Source organism: Phasianus colchicus, chromosome 2 (genome assembly GCF_987193195.1).
Source record: "Phasianus colchicus chromosome 2, bPhaCol1.hap1.1, whole genome shotgun sequence".
Classification (NCBI taxonomy): Eukaryota; Metazoa; Chordata; class Aves; order Galliformes; family Phasianidae; genus Phasianus; species Phasianus colchicus.
In genome coordinates, this window is record NC_143437.1 from 44,069,206 (window position 1) to 44,086,431 (window position 17,226).

The following is a 17,226-nucleotide window of genomic DNA, read 5'->3' on the forward strand; positions in this document are numbered from 1 at the left end:
TATATATATTTCCCCCCCAGGATGTACATTAGATTTAAAGGATCCATTTATTCTGCTAGTATTTTTCAAACTGTTGAATGATCTCCAGTTATCGCAGCCCACTTCATGCATCAAAAGGGATTTTGATCCCATATTCAGTTCCTCTGTTTACCCAATGACACTGCTCGCTTGTCCCTTTAAATACTCCTCCTAACCACACACATACTGCTGCATAGAACAGATGGGGTTTATGCCAACTGGCTTTTTTTTTTTTTTTTTTCTTATAACCAGTCAAAATGAGCAGCCAGACAAGAGAGAAATTTGCAGAAATTCTCAATTCTTTCTGCAGGTTTCAAGATTTTATGTTGTCATTCACTGAATATGCAACTCCCATGGTCACAAGCACCTGCTGGTTGCATATGGGAGTTAAACAAACTCTTTTTATATGCTACTGCATGAAATAAAGCACAAGCACACAACCCAGTCAGCAAGAGGGGCATCACAGCAGCCTTGTTTTTAGGGTAGGCTCCCTGTCCCTCCCAGCTGGGCAGAAGGAATCAGTGAAAGAGGACATTCTTTACCATTCATTCAGTACTTGGGGACAGTCAGGATAGAACCAAAATTTCCCAACTGGGCACAAACAAACGGGAGCTGCAGCTGACACTCAGCTCTGGCAACTTGCAGGAAGATTGCAAATAGTTCATAACAAGCAGAAGTCTTTTTGGCAGTGTGTCATATGTGTATGCAGATAATTAATTTGGTTGGAAAAACTGCAGGCCAGGTACATCCTGAAACTCTTGGACTTATTTTTAATCATTGGAAGACATGCTTATATGTTTCCAAACTTCACTATTGCAATTCTAGATTTCAGATTTCTACCTTAAATCTCAGCTGCTTGCTTCAGTCCATTCAGCTCTAGCAACACTGGAAGAGAGGGTTAAATCCTAGTTTGTACTCTTCGGGTTCCTGACTATCAAAAATTCAGACCCAACCATAGCAAATGCAACATTTGCCTACTGGCAAACTCTGTTAAGCAGTACTGTTCAGTTCTTTTGAACGTGCCAGAAACCCTGGAAAACAACTTAAACAAATTTGGAAAATTACTCTTTCTGACTCACTCAGTTTCTTTCCTTTTTTTTCTACCATGATGAAGCACCGAGCAGTAAGAAGGGAGGTTCCGGGAGCACTCAGGAATTCATGTCTGAATGACTGTCTCTGCATGTCTGCAGAGTCTGAGTTAGAGATATCAATCACTATGCTGGACCATTTTATTTTTTCCAGGCTCAGAATTACCAGTTTTTTAGGTAAGTTGTTCTTCCTATGAAAACCAAGCCATCTAATCAATTAGAAATATAGAATCATAGAATCATAGAATCATTTGAGTTGGAAGGAACCCCTAAAGGTCATCTAGTCCAACTCTCCTGCAATCAACAGGGACCTCTACAGCCTGATCTGGTTGCTCAGAGCCTGGTCCAGCCTGACCTTGAATGTCTGCAAGGAAAGGACTTCCACCACCTCTCTAGACAACCTGTTCCACCACCCTTATCATAAAAAAAAACAAAAAAACTTTTCCTTATATTCAATCTAAATCTCTCCTTTTTTAGTTTGAAATCACTCCCCCTTGTCTTGTCTCAACAGACTCTGATAGTCTGTTGTCTTCTTTCTTCAGACTCTGATAGGATCACAGTACAGTTCAGCTCCCATAGGTTGGTTTTCAACCAGTACTTGACTCAAAGCCCACTGTTTCTGATTCAGACCTGAAATCCAAAAACATTTTTCCAAAAACATCAATCAGTCTAGGAAAAAAAGATTTATTAGCTCTCCCTTGAAGGGAGCTGCTCTTTTGTGAACCCTGTCCCCAGCATGCTCTTAGACCCAGGTTTTGTATACTGCTCTCCGGCATTGTATATTGTGCTACTCTGATTTATCTTGTAAATCAACACCTTGCCTATGTGAAGAATTTTATTAAGGATGCTCTACAGATAATATTGCAGGGGAACAGCTTAGTCATTTCTTCGCTGAAGTTCAGTATAGTTTTTCACTTGCTTATTGCATAATAGTGGCTTGTTTTGGACAAGGCTGGTCCCAAACTCACATTCTTTGAATTTCGTATCTAGATTTTTAGAAAAATCCCAAAGTTCAAGGCAAACTCAAAAGTCTGGATATGGGTCTGTATTTTTATAATCACCTCTAACACACTGTAATTCCTGCACTGCATTATGCAAGGATTCATGGTTTAGTTTCTAGTCAATTTCTTTTCTATTTTTGTCTGTCTTTCTTTAATACTTTCACAACCCCGTGGTTCTGTTGACACTGCAAGACAGAAGTCAGTCCCATACAGAATGCCATGTTTAGATGCTGCAATATGTTGCAGAATACAGAGAGACAGAAATAGAAAATGGCAAAGCATGTGCAAAAGTCATCTCATAAACTTTGTTAAGGCATTCTGAGTTTTTCTTGGAATGGACGATGTTTTATTCAAAATCTTGATGAGTATACATCACTATTTTTTAGTTGACATAGTGAAGAGAATCTGCTTAAAATTGTGTTCCTCTTTCAGTATAAACATATCTCAGTATATATAGGCATCTTATATTTACTCCACTGTAGCAGTGGGGAAAAAGGGATACTGCAGAAAATTTCCTAGCTTCAACTTCTTGACTTCCAAGAAATGTTGGACTTTACAAACCAAAGTGGAAAGAAAAAAAAAAGTCTTTGTATCCAGAATTTGCTGGGTGCTAATTTGGCATGGCAATGAGATGAAAGTTGGATTCATGCTAGTTTCAACATTAGAGGATTGGAATGCAGCCTGCTTAGCACAGAAGTCAAATAATTCACTGGCAATAGATTGCTTTCCACTTCTAGACCTGCTAAATAAATAGAAAACTAATTAACAGTGTAGTATGGCAGATGTAGCAGGTTTAGATTTCGTTAGAGCACTGGCCAAGATCTGAAAGAATCAAGAAGTCCTTCTATGTCCAAGTGCCTAATGAATCTTTCATACTGTCTTTTCTGTGGGACAGACAAAATACTATTTATGTGCCCTCTGTGCAAGAATTTTCTGATATATTTCCTCTTAAAACAAGAATGAAAGGGTGAGTGCCTGAAATTATTGCAAGTATTCTTTTCATTTTTCATAAAATTACTTTGGTTCTGAAACAGTAGAACAGTGTTTCTTTGCCTGGTACGTTTCTGTTCAACTACTGAAAGCTTTATTAAATGTAGTTTTCATGGGACACTTTTATGTTTCATTATCCGTATTTCTTTCCTGCTGATGAATAGTGATAATAGGTTATAGCACATACTTTTCTGTAGTAGCTAGGAACAGAGATCACATAAAAGATTGTCTATACTCACAATCTGGAATGGAAAAAAAGGTTATTTATTTCTACACTTTCTCCACCTAAACACACATCAAACCAAACTTCCTATATCCAGAATTGCATAACCAGATTTGGCAGTATTAATTAACAATAAAACTAGTGTTTTGCCCCATAAGAATCAATAAGATAATTATGTTACTTAGGAAATAGTAGTCATATGATTTTGCTTTCAGTGCATAATGAATAACATTAAGTTCTGTGCAACAAAAAGGTTTTACAAAACAACCCAAGCCACAAAACCTGTCTGAAATTCTTTCAGGAAAGCCTGATTGAAGTCCTGCAACATCTACCTAATTGCACTAACTCTTGTGTGTGTGTATGTCTATTTGCTTGTAAATACATAAAGACTTAATGAAGAAGTATGTAAATTCTTAAACCGTATACTCCCAGAAGGAAGTTTTGGCCGATGTGCAGGAAATACCAGGGCTGTTTCTGTATTTTAATATCTGGACTTTGGAGCATTTTTGTCACACTTCACATAGCTTCATTCCTAAGCAAAGAATTAAATGTCTTTCAAGTGGTTATTATCAAGCTAAGTGCTGTACATAAATATGCATGAGAGGTCATTAGTGCCAAATGATGATGCTTAAAAGGTTCAAGTGTCTTTTCCTAAGATTTTTCTACTTGCTCTGCGACAGTGCTTCAAATGTGCAGTTGCATCTCCAGAAACCAATTTCTATCTTTCTGCTTCTACCTCTTCTGTTTTGTTGCGGGGACTTTCAGTGACCAAATGTTGGCTCACAGGTACCCCAAACTATGGGCTCTTAAGACCATATTCCAGAAAGCATCCTTGTAAGCAACAATACTTGGGATTCTGTGTTCCTGGGAAATGGTCACCAACACTGCAGCATCATTTCTGCCATAGTCATGATTAGCTTCTCGAGAATGGTGTGAAAGTGCACTGCAGTGATCAAAGACATTTAAATTAAAAGAGCAATCACGGGTATGTTAATAGGGTGGAAGAATTCAAATGCACGCTCCCAGTGACTATGGATCACATTCTATTCTTCTCTGATGAAGGAAAAGCCCTAATAAGGTCATGAAATCAGTGTATTTAACCACAAGTCTATAGCCTCTGGGGTGTTTTTATACATCTCCCAGTGATCATTGCAGGAGCTTAGTATGCAGTAAGCTTAGGGTAGGGACATATGCAGCTCTGCTTTTATCATTTGTACTGTGCACAAGATACCTACGGCATCAACAGCTGCATTTGTCAGGTGCCAAGTTTGCTGCATATTTTCCCCTTCCCCCCTGCCCTCCCCCAGGTTCCTCCAGCAGGGGTTTTAGTTCCCTCACGTGCATGTTAACTTGGTGTGATATCATTCTCCCGACTGCATCAACCTTTCCAATGGGCCTGTTAAACCTAAGTCTTTTTTTCTTTCCTTTCTGAAAGCATGTGGGTAGAATGATGAAATGCATCTTCTCGGTCCTTACTCAGCTGCAACAGAAAAGCTGTCTCTCTCCCCATCACAGGGTAGCTTGGGGAAGGTGACGAGGCTGTCCTTGGCTGATGGTGCTCCTTTTCCGCCCAGTCTGCCACATCGTCTGTGATGGTTGTGTGACTCCTGGGTAACCGTAGGGAGAAAATGGGATTTCACTCTGGATCATAAAGCTACTTTATCTCTGTACTCGTCCTCTCCATACAATGTAATTAAAACAAAAACCTGTAATTATTTTCTATTTCAGTTTTTTGCTAATGATTTCAATCTTATTACTAATATGGTTTGTGTCCCTTCAGCATCTCTAAATTGCAGTGCCATGGTTCAGAATGGGAGCATATTGGTTCTTACTCTCTGTTTAATGCATCCATTTCTTGAGTTATTGTCACTGCATTGATCACTATTGATTCAGTTAACAGACATGTTATCCTCGTTTCCATTTCTGAGAGAGCAATGTGCTTGCATTATGGAACCTTTAATGGCAAGGTTATCTCTAGTGCCATAGCCTTCATCTGTAATGCATTTTCCTGATTATTTTTGATGACTAATCCTCAGCACAGAGACTGCTCAAGAGATGGAACAATCTGTGTGTCTGACACTGCTCAGTATTTCACACTCAGCTAATGTACACACCCATGCAGCGAGGGTCACTGCTGGCTTGGATCTATTCTTCAGCAATAAGGGAAGATATCACCAAACCAGTAAGTCTGGCCAGAGCATAGAAGGAACAATACCCAAATGCATGCATATCGGCAAATTTTAATCTGCAGTAAAGACCTGACAGTATCATCTGGTACCAGCTAAGAAAAGATCAGAGGCTGGCAGAAATGTCCCTGCTCCTTTGCAGCCAGATGTTCCCTGAGACAAGTGGAGGTGGTACACAGACGGAAAGGAAATGACATAGCTGTCAGGAGGTTTGCTTCCTCCACACACAGGCAGCCTTGTTTCCATAAAAAAACCTTTGCTAAAGAAAATGTTGCAAATGCAGCAAAAGTAGCAATAGATGCCTTTTTGCTTGCTCAGCAAATGAAAAACACAAAGAAGGGCGGATTTTTTTTTCTTCTTCCTCATCTATTCACCCACACTGGAATGACAGGAGCTCGGTGTTTGCCTGGCAGGCAGCTGGCTACCTGCTGCAGCAAAGGGCAAACCCTGTTGGCTATGGTCCTGCCACCAGCTGGAAATGTGTGGGCCAGCCTGGGAGCTCATGTCTGAGTTCTCCCCGAGCTTTAGGGAAATGAAATTCTGACTCCCAAAAATAAAAAAAAAAAATTAAAAAGGAGAAATGAATCTGGCCGGCTTTACACTGATTTGGTTTTCTGCTTGTTTGTGGATGTTTCAAACACCAAACATCAGCCCAGCTGTCCTTTAAAAGGAAAACCAGAGCTGTGGCAAATGATGCCTCAGCAGACTGAGACCTAACTGCCTCCAAGACCCTCAAAGCCAGGTGTACTCTCTGTATTTTTAAGCTTTTCTCCTTGCTACCTTCCAGCCCCTAGACAAACTATTAATTTTAAATCAATATTTCCCTAATCCTATCACCGTTCTGTACGGTCACCAGATCACCAGACAAGAGAGGTCCTCGCGGGAAAACTCGTGTCCCTGCATTGTCAGTAATGAAGGGAATAATTTCATGCTTCACAATACCCTTGAGGGGAGTCATACCAATTAATGCAGCTGGGCTTTTCTTTTTCTGTGATTGAAATTAATGAGAAAAAAAAAAAAAAGAAAGAAAGAAAGAAAGAAAAAAAGAATACAGTATAGAGTCGAATTTTATAACAAATTTCTTCAATAAGTTGAGTGTGCATTAATACACTGGCAAATCCCAGCCCCTCAGAAACAAAAATTGTCTCAGTACTGAGGAATGTGGACTCTTTCTCCATTTATGTCCATCAAGACCAAATCCTATTTCAAAAAAAGGTTTGTGTAGGACTGGCCTCACGTTTGAACCTGACACGTTAATGCCAGATTTCACTGTGGCTAAAGGTCTGCTATAAGAGAAAGTCATGTCTGCAGATGGAAGCACAAAGACTTCAATAGAAATATCTAGAATGTACAGAAGAGGTGCTATCAAGGAATGCTAACAAGAAGTTATCATTTCATTTCTCCCCATCTACACACAAACATGAAAAATTAATAGCATCGATGGTAGGTAAATGCCAGCAACAGTTGGAAGTTAGGATCCCTTATTGACCTTGTCCATGGGTGGGAGTTAAAGATTTTCACAACTTTTTATTGGGCTAGATTCATGGAAACACGCATGAGGATTACTGGCCCAACAGTTGGTGCTTCGTGATTTCCTTTTTGCACCTTGGTCTGCAAATCATTTGCTGTATGAGCTTAACAGTACCAATTTGAAATACACAGGGATACAAATACGGTAAAATTCATTCATTAAGGGAAGAATTTCTTCCTGGTGAGAGCAAGCTATTCACAGCATCACACTGCAAGCATCTAACACCAGTGTCCAGCTGAGTGACCAGACTGCCCCACAGACACCAAAGCATTCAGTGTTCAGCTCAGGTCCCCCAGCCATTAGCCTTCTCTCCTTTTGGCACTGTGGCTGCAGAAAAGTACCATTACCTCCTTTTGGTACCAGGAACATGGAGTCTCAAATATGATTCTTGATACTTTCAGTGCTAACTGCTCTCCATTACCTCCCTTTTCAAGAGTACCCACTGTCATTTCCACATTAACCAAATCTGTATTTACTTCACTGTTTCCTTTTTAAGCTTCAGGTCCTCCAACATCACATTCATCTGCATTTTCTAACCAGAAGAACTAAGCATTTCCCTTGTTTAGGACATGATTAAACTTTATCAGGGAAAGATATCGTCAGCTGGCATAACTGCAATAAGCACAGACTTAGCATTTTCTCCTTACTTTCATGTTCCCAAACATTTTTGTTTTTGAAATTTATGCTATAGCTCTACAAGCATAGAACCATAGAATTCTTAGAGTTGGAAGGGACCTCTGAAGGCCATCTAGTCCAATTCCCCGGCAGTGAACAGGGACAGTTAAGGTTGCCCATCTTCCCTTACCTCTCTTTGTCTTCTCTTGTTCTGGAGGTGAATGTCTTATCTGTGTAGATTTCAGAATTTGGACAAAACGTCAGAGCCACAGGTTGACTCTGCCCTGCCCCCCCAGATGGCAGCAGGCCAGGCACCAGGATGCAGTCTCCTCAGCTCTCATTCTGCCCTGGGACCAATTACAGGAGCAGTGCAACTAGCCTAATCTGAGAAGGTATTACACAGGGGAGCTGTGGGCTGAAATATCTCTCAGGAAGAGAGCAAGCTTTGGACTCAGTTTTTCCCCATCTCAGTGGCATGCTCTAATTACCTTCATAATGGGAGGTTGCAAGAAGTTTTCTGAAGAAAGTGACAGAGCCAGCTCCACTCTCACAGCTCTGAATGCTTTGTGGAGCAGTCACCGAACCTGTCATGTCACTGGGTACCTTGGTCCCCAGAGGGGCTGGGCCTGAGCCGTGACCTTTTCTTAGCTCTTCTTGTAGGCTGATTGCCCACTGAGCATGAAACAAGCTTTGTGTCCTGGGTAGCTGTGTCTCCTTGCACATTTTAAATGCACATGTTAAGTTCATGAACTCCATCAAAGCATATGATGTTGCAATGTTCACACCTACTTCTTTCGTTTTCTGAACCTTAAAATGGAACACAAGCAGAAACTTGGCTGCTATCCCCAGGTATTCTTCCAATTCCAACTTGCCCCAGCTATCTTCTTACAGCACTTTTACCTTGACTTTCTTTATCCTAGCTTAATATTTTTTTCAGGTTAAACTCCATACACCACTGTAAACATCCTCTCCTTCCAAAAGTCTTCCTCTTCTTTGCATTTGGTTGTACTTCTTTCTTCCCAGTGATAGCTGTTCAGTGCTAAGAGAGCTCAGTACAGCAGTGTGTCTCTCTATTACCTACCTCTACCCTAAACAATCTCTGTGTGTTATTTTGTCACCACCTGGCTTCTGTAATCACACCAGGCATTTACAGACTCAATTCTCAGACCTCTCATCTTACTGAGTAATATCTCATGGTGCGATGAATCTCTGTACTTTTGAAATCCGAGAATGTTAAAATTGATTTTTTTCCTCTTAACTCTTCCCTTCCCTTCCCTCTTTTTTTTTTTTTTTTAAATGAAGTAAAATAATTGGTTCCCAATTATATATTTCTGATAAGGCTAATCAGCTGTCCCGTGTGCTCTTTGGAGCTCACAGGCACTTCTTCCCCATTTTTCTCCGTTAAAAGTTTGCAATGCAGTGACAGTCCCCCTTAATTGCCCAGGTACTTTTTCCATAGCTAGCTGATTTTATTCCTCTGGCATCTGTTTTTAAAAATGAATTTGGGAAATGAACATCCCCCTTTTTGTAAAGTGCTTTATTTTGGTATGTTTAGTTAATTGCTTGATTTCTAGGTAGTGTTCAAAGTTAATGATTGTTTATTTTCTGTCCTTGGAAAATATATAGAAACTGTGACAGACTCTCTACCTCTCCCCAGTGAATACTGAGGTATGGGTAGTAATTCACTTTTCCAGCAATAGCCCCTGTTAGTCAAGGTAGCTTGCCCTTGCTCAGGAAGATGATGGCTGTCTCTCTGACTGACCTTTCACTTCCTATATACCAAATTTATAAAATCTTTTATTGTGTTCACATCTTTTCCCATCTTCTTTTCCTTTCTCAGTTTTTTTTTTTTTTTTTTTTTTTTAGATCATTTTCTTGCATTCTTCTTTCACAATAAGCTCTTGTACCAATTCCAGCAGAGCTGACCCTGCTGATTTATAGGTCTCATATTCTTCTCTCTTTATTGCTCTTTGTATTTCCTTGGTCATCAACAGTGGTCATTTCTGCTCCAAATAGATTTATTTCTCAATGGTATACATATTTCTTGAACTCTGTGGTATATATCTGTGAGTATTTCCCTTCTTTGCTGTTTTTTGCTATATGTTTAAGCATACATATGCCACTCTCAGTGTTCTCTGTGAGTTCAGTGTTTTCCCACTTCCAGTTTTGAGAAGTTTCATGTTCCTGATTCCAGAACTCATTAAATTCTGGCTTGCATTTTCGTGTCCTTCTCTGTTAGCCCTTCTGCATGATGCACTGCACATTTGGGCAGATGCCAAATGCCACAAAGAAAGCCCACAGCTTTAGTTATATATTCATAATCTTTGCTATACTTCCCATGTAGCATACAAGTACTTCCCAGACATGAATGAGCTTGTTTTTGTACTACTCTGTGAGCAAAAACACATTATTTGCATTTTATGGAGAGGGAAGGCACAGATAATAAGATCTGCTTTTATAAAGTTGTTGAAGTGCCTCGCTGTAATTCAGCTAAAATAAAACAACAAAACATGTTATGTTTTCTGTTTCTTTAAGTTATTCCTTTCTTATTTTTTATAAGTCTGGCTGCTTTTCTCAAAGATGCTTCCCCTTTTCTAATTCTTTCCAGTCCCTTTGCCCCAAACACAGATCCTACCTCCACCAGCACAATTTACTCACTCCACATGTCCACATAATCCCCCTTCATCCTTCCATTTACTGTCACACAAAAACTTAATTTATACATAATTAACATATCTGAAGTCTGGGCCAGCCTGTAGCCAGCATCGTTCCCTATGAGGTTTCCCCTGAACTCTAACCACAGATGTTTTCCAACTTTCTTGTTTTCCCTTATCACCCAAAGAATTGAGTACATGGAGGATATGGAGATAACCTATTTGCTTTGTAGTGGTTTACAGTTTTTTAATTCCTTAATGGCTGGAATTTGCTTCCTACACAGAAGCTAAAAGCAAGGAGAAGAAATTCCTAAATGCACAGTGCCCAGTGGATGTTGAAGACAACCAATGTTGCAAGACCTGAAGTCTCCAAACCCCTACTCCATTGCCAGCTAATCCTGGAAGATCTCAAGGAGATCCTAGCGCTCTCACTGCTGAAAGTCTACAAAGCCATTTCTGCCCACAGGCAGACACAAAACATCTGAGATGTTCTTTTGTTACACCAGGACCCCTTATGACAGAGTCTTTTCCTTCTCACCCGGTTCTTGGGCATGGGCATTCTCCACCAGAGCAGCCCAGAGGAGAAAGCCACCAAGGCCATAGATGTGAGTGCCACCCACAGCCATCCAAAACACCTGCACTGGGTACAGCCTAACCCTAATGGCTCTCTCCTCCAGAGCTCCACGAGGGGGTTAAGTGACAATATATGGGGGAAAGTACAATATGGACACTCCAAACTGTCTTTGCTGTAAAATATGTTTCACACCATAAGGTGTTGTTTCATTTGACCAGGAACTTGAGAATCAGGGCTTACACTTCCCTTTTAGATAGTGGAGTCCATACACTGAGTGGAGTCCAGAAAGTAATTTACTCCATCCTAATGAAGGGGCATCCAATTATGCGTCCACCTTCCAGCCAGCAGGCCTCTCCTCAGCCCAAGCGATCTTTCCTGCTGTCTCCCAGTGCTTACTGGCACTGGTGATGTCTGAGCATCACCTACAGATGCTCCTGGGGCTCAGGGTAAGGGATGCCGTGGGATTCTGTGGGACACAGGACAGCAACAGGACAGCAACGCTGTCAGAAGACAGACAGATGCAAGTAATGAGACTAATGAGGAGAGTAGCAGAAAGGCAGCCTTGGAGAAATGCCACCGCCCTGCCTTCAGCTACATCCCCAGATGACTGCAAGTGATCCTGTTTTATGAGGCGGTCAGCAATTGCATGGTGTTGGACAGTTTACGGCACTGGAGGGTTTGCTGTTACACTACGATGCTAATGTTTTGAACAGTCAGGGATTCGCCACGATAAAAAAAGCTGAGCACTCTAGTCCTGCTTAACAAGCCTGCTAATGCACTATTGAAAGGCACATTTGAACTGCCCTGAAGCTTTTTGAAACACCATGTCTGCATCTGTTTTGGTTTTTTGGGGGGAGGGAGGGGGAGTACAAGCGCATGCTCTGTTGGGAAGACAGCTGGACCAAGGTGCAAAGGACAGGATGCAGACTGGTTTTTGTCTTCTCCAGTGCTTAAGCCCTCTGTGACTCCTTGGTGAATGGAGATACATTATTAAACGTTACAGAGAATCGTTCTTAAATGGGTTGAAGGAATTTTTGTTTACATAGTGAAACTTCATAAAGCTAAAATACCCATCAATAATGTTTAAGCAAGAGCATCTGTCACACACCTTAATATGTGGGCTTCCAAGAGAGGAAGGAGAGAAAATGGGAAATGCACAATCACAGAGAGAAAAGAACAGTAGAGAAATAATGGAAAATCAAATACAGAAACTTTTCTTTCTTAAATGACATTTCTCATCAGCCAGCTTATATCAAAGGGGAAAAAAAAGATCTCCTGTGACTTTTATCTATTAGATTTTGCTCTGAATGCCTGCCACGCTTTGGAGCTGTGGCTGCAAGAAGGCCCAGCTCTGCCACCCTTAGCTAATAGATTTGATTTTTCTCTCTGAAATTATACTCACAGATACTGACCTGCAAGTCAGCCTGACACTCAGATTTGCTCCAGGAAGAAAGGCCCCCAAGCAGGGCGGCACGTGAGCGGCTGGTGCAGCCTGACCATCTGCAGCGGAACTGTGCTGCTGTGTCTCCACTTGCGTAAGTTAAGTTGTTGATGGTGAGATAAGTCATTGCAATCCACAAAGTGCTGGTGTTTAGTACACAGTATTCATATTTTATGAATGTTAACAAGCAAGAAGCCCTGTGCAACTGAGCAGTTACGAGCTCAAAAGGCTTTGTGAGATATTTTCTCTAAGGGCTCATTAATGTGGTCTTTTAATGGAGCACTTGCATATCTGAATCTTTAACTGTAGCTATAAATAGGGTTTATAAGCACTTGACAGTGTGTGGCAAAGCTGTGTTAGCAGTATTTGTCCTGCTTTTTTGCAAGTTTCATTTGCAAAGGATAAATAAGAGCTGGAATTTGAATGTTTTCTAAAATGCAAACATGTATACATCCTAATGCTGCTGCACTCTGGATAACATTTTTACTGGCTTTAATGCATTTGTCATGTTCCTTCAAATTAGCTGTGCATCACAACGCCACAACAAAATAGCAAGCATTTCCATGCTATTGAAGGGAAAATAAGGACACAAAGAAGTCAAGCTACAATCCAAATGTCCCATGGCAAGTCAATAAAAGAGCAGAATCAGGAACCAATGAGCTGTAATTACCTGCCCTAATCATCAAACCGTAGAGCCGGTCTGCCTTTATTTTCCCTGGTGCAGCATGTAAACCTTGCTCACTTTGCACTGGCTGATGTAGCCTATAGCTGGATTTTCCCTTCCATGGCAGGTTCCCCTTGCCCTATGAGATGTTCATGCTGTGATGACCAGGGGCTTTTTCCCCTCTTGATGATCTCCAATCACACATTAAGATCATCAGCCAACATGTTGCAGCCTTAAACTTTTGCCGACCCTGGCGAGGAACCAATAGAATGACAGCTCAGTGTACTACATAGGAGTGCTGCTTTAAGATGATACAGTAAAAGCTGCAGGAGGATCACAGCCTTTAATAAATCATGGTGTTCTATTATCCATAACATTGCCATCTTTATGCACTGCAGGAGTGTGACAGCTGCCTGCCTTTGTGGGGAACCCACAGACACTACGGCATTGCTCTGGAACTTTTTGAAGAAAATCTGTCACAAGTCAACTGTGACAGATCTGAAGGACTAGTTCTCAAAATGCTGGTGACTTTCAGCTTCTACCATGGCCTAAGAATCTGCAAGGTGAAGTCTTGATGGCCTTATAGGAGGAACCCAAAGAGACAGAGCGACCTTCCTCTGACTTTCCTCCATGCTCTTCCTACACAGTAGATGCATTGGCATACTTCTCCAGTAACGCAATGGGAGCTGCAGCCCAAACGTGTATGAAAAGGGAAACGTGGCTCTCGTAACCTCACTGGGAGAAGCCTTCCTGTCTATCTTCAGCACTCAGTTGTGTTGCACATCTACTCAGCCAGAATTACATGTATTTGCTGAGATGTGCGTTGTGAACACATCGACTAAGTCCCTTTAAGATGATCACAAGAGATGTGTTGTCCTCTCTGGCTGACATCCATTACAGGTCATTATTTGGATTTTACGCTAGTAATTCCGAGTGCTTCCATTTTTGGTTCATCTCTGATGTGACTGCAATTGAGTTTTCCGCATGCATTCATCCTGAATTTATTTTAATTCTGCTCAGTGTTTGGAAGGTAAGTGAGGATGCTATTAGCTACCAGTCTGCATCTATGAATGATCACTTATTACTTTCTCAATGGTTTGGTTCAGATGTGTGAGAGAATACGTTAGCCTGTAATGAGACTATCATAGGCTGAGTTGTTGGAGGGAGCCTGTTGTCACATGGTTACTTTTATCTGGAGGGAAAAAGAAAAAATCAACCAGAATAATTCATAGCTTTAAAATGCTGATTTTTTCTGAGCATGTATCAGATGTTTTAACACCATTAAACTATTGTAAACCAAAACATGATTAAATATTTAAGCAGTATTCCCTTTCTCATGCAGAGATAAGTGTCTATTTGTCTGGAATCATGATTTTATGCACTCAGTGTTTTTCAGCACTGTGCCATCCGATGGCAGGAGCACAGTCTTGGTATCTCACAGAGGAGCAGGGGTGGCTCTGCAGAGATCCACAGAGCAGAAGATTTCACTGTCATATCCTCCTGCAGCATTGCAGTAGGATTTTTCCTCCTTTCAATCACTTGTGCTCACCTACCACAGGCATAAGAATTTTCCTTCACTTCTCCATTAATCTGCATTATCCTCCTTATTCCTCATTACCTACCTCTCTTGATTTGCCCTTCTCCCCTTAGCTGCCCACCTTCCTCCATACACCACTGGCCTCTTTCTTCTCCCAGAACTTCTCCTTTTCTCACTAGATTTTTCACATTTTTTTTCAACAGAGCAAAACCTACCTGTCCTTCAGCCCTTTAAAGCTGAGCACTTTCCCCTGCCCTCACATGCCGCCCCTGCAGTTCTTTCCTGCAGACTCCATTTTCCCTGTCTGCACCAGGCCCAGTCCCTGCTCAGGGGTCCTTTAGACAACCATTGGTGTGAGCAGATCACCATGGAGAGAAGAGGAGGAGACCTCCTGCAACCAGATGGCTACATCTGAGTGCCAATTGCCAGGAAAGCACTTCATTCCTGTGGCCTTGCAGTGGTTCTGAGAGGCAGACCACTTGCTGAGATGTAATTTACTGGGAGATTCTAGCCCAGCTGCATGTCAGCTTGCCTCCATCTCCTTGGAACAGCTCCTGGGACCAGACCAGACACCAGGAGTGGTCTCTCAGCCATGCCCAGACATTGTTTCATTTCCCAACACAGAGGCAGCCATTGCTCCATTTGCAGCCCACAGGCTGGGGCTGAGCATGGAACAAGTCAGCGTGAAGGAGCACAGGGTCACCAAGCAGGAACCAGCCCTGCTCCCAGCTCAGCAGCAAAGCCTTTGAGAGCCCAGTTTTGGCTTTTCCAGTCCAGGTTTTGATTCACTGGTCTTCAAGAGACACCACTCTTCCAGTCATGGCTGTGAAACTGAAGAGGTATGAGGGAAGTGATGATACCTACAGGAGACAGTCATGCAGTGGCTGGGTGAGACATGGAGGCAGCTGGGGGTTTAGTTTCATTACCAAATCCCATGTTCTCCTGTGCCCTGAGCAGGTGTTAATTCCCTGCAGGGCACAGGGCTGTGCTTGGCATCACCCACTGCAGGCAGGGGGCTTGGCAGGCAGGGAGGAGAGGGAAAGGGTGGGAAAGCAAAGTTTTTCAGAGAAAACTTGATTATTCGTGTCATTGTGCAACAGTGAAACTTTTGTGCAAATTCCTAAACAAATAGATCATATCCCTGATTTTTAACCTTGGCCAGTCTTTGCTAGTTTTGTGCTTCTTCTGTTAGCAAATCATAGAGCAATGTAAGATACGGAGCTCTCCAGCCTCCTGACATTTTCTGTAGTCATTTAGATGCAAAAATGCAGGTGAAGATCCAGTGTGGGAGGTATCCTGGGAGATACCCATTAGAGTAAAATGGATTAAAAGAGAAGATCTCTCAGCAATAAGATGAAAATACAGCTAAAATGCAAACACATCTAAAGCGCTGCTAAGGTTAGAAAACAAATTACTTGGGAAAAAAAGATGCAGCCACCTGTGTAGCAGCAATGTTGGTGTAAGGCAAGGCCAGGGGCCAGTTCCTACTCTTCTTTTTTTTTACAGGCAGTGATTGTGACTTCATCGAGCCCAGCAGTCGCTACCAGCTATGCCTGAGCCTGAGCTGAACCGAAACCCACACGGTCACGCAGCGTCGCTTCCTCATTTTGCTTTTGTGGGGAGCAGGCGCCGAGGGGGAGGCCTGGCACCAGGCAGCGTCAGCAGCTGTCAGGCAAGTGGCCGGGCCTCATCCTCTGCACTCACACTTATTTTCTGCTGTTTGTTCAGCCTGCTTCAGCTGTCTGACCCCACACTGCCTGCAGCACTTCACTGTGCCCAGCGAGGAGCAGGGGCCCAAGGAAACAGAGTGGAGCTGTGTCAGGAGACGGTCAGGCTGGGTGTTAGGTTCTTCACCAGAGGGTGGTGAGCATGGAACAGGCTGCCCAGCGCAGTGGGCAAAGCCCCAAGCATTTGGGCAGTGCTCTCAGACATAGGGTTTGGATTCTGGATGGTGCTGTGTGGAGCTAAGAGTTGGATTCAGTGATCTTAGTGAGTCCCTTCCAGCTCAAATTATTTGATAAAGGAGCAAGTGAGCTTTTGAGGAGTGTGGAAATGAATGGTCACAGCTCTGGCCCAGTCCCTTCACAGCCAAATTGTGCCCAGAGCTCATGCAACCACGCTGAGCATCTTACCCCAGACTCACCCCCCAAGCTGTGCTTCCAGACCTGCCTGCACCTGAGTTGCAAAGACACATCAGCACCTGTGAAGGTGTGCATCCACAGGACACAGCAGGGTCAGCACAGGGCCTGGCTGAAGGGAGGGAAACAATCATCATGGGATATCTTGGGTAAAACAAAGGAAACTGTACCACACAATTCAAGCAAAACATGTGAATTTTCATGAGAAATTTGAAACCACAAACTGGAAATTAAAAGCTACAATTACTACAACTGCTTGCTATTGATCACATTATAGGAAAAAGATGTGAACGAGGGCTGTGGGGAACAAAACACACACTCAACACACCATGCATCTCCATTCCGCAGGCACAATTATAACAACTATGGGAGATGTGCTAAGGCAGTATAGCACCATGCTCTGCTAATAAAATGCTGGAAAAACTTGTGGGTGCAAAAGGAGACTGGTGAGCAGAGGAAATGCACGTGTGTCAGGGAGCTAAGAAATGCTTGAGGATTATAAGCTTTGGGAAAAAAAACAAACACAACAGAATACTGAGAATAGAGGAATACTCTTTTTCTTTCTT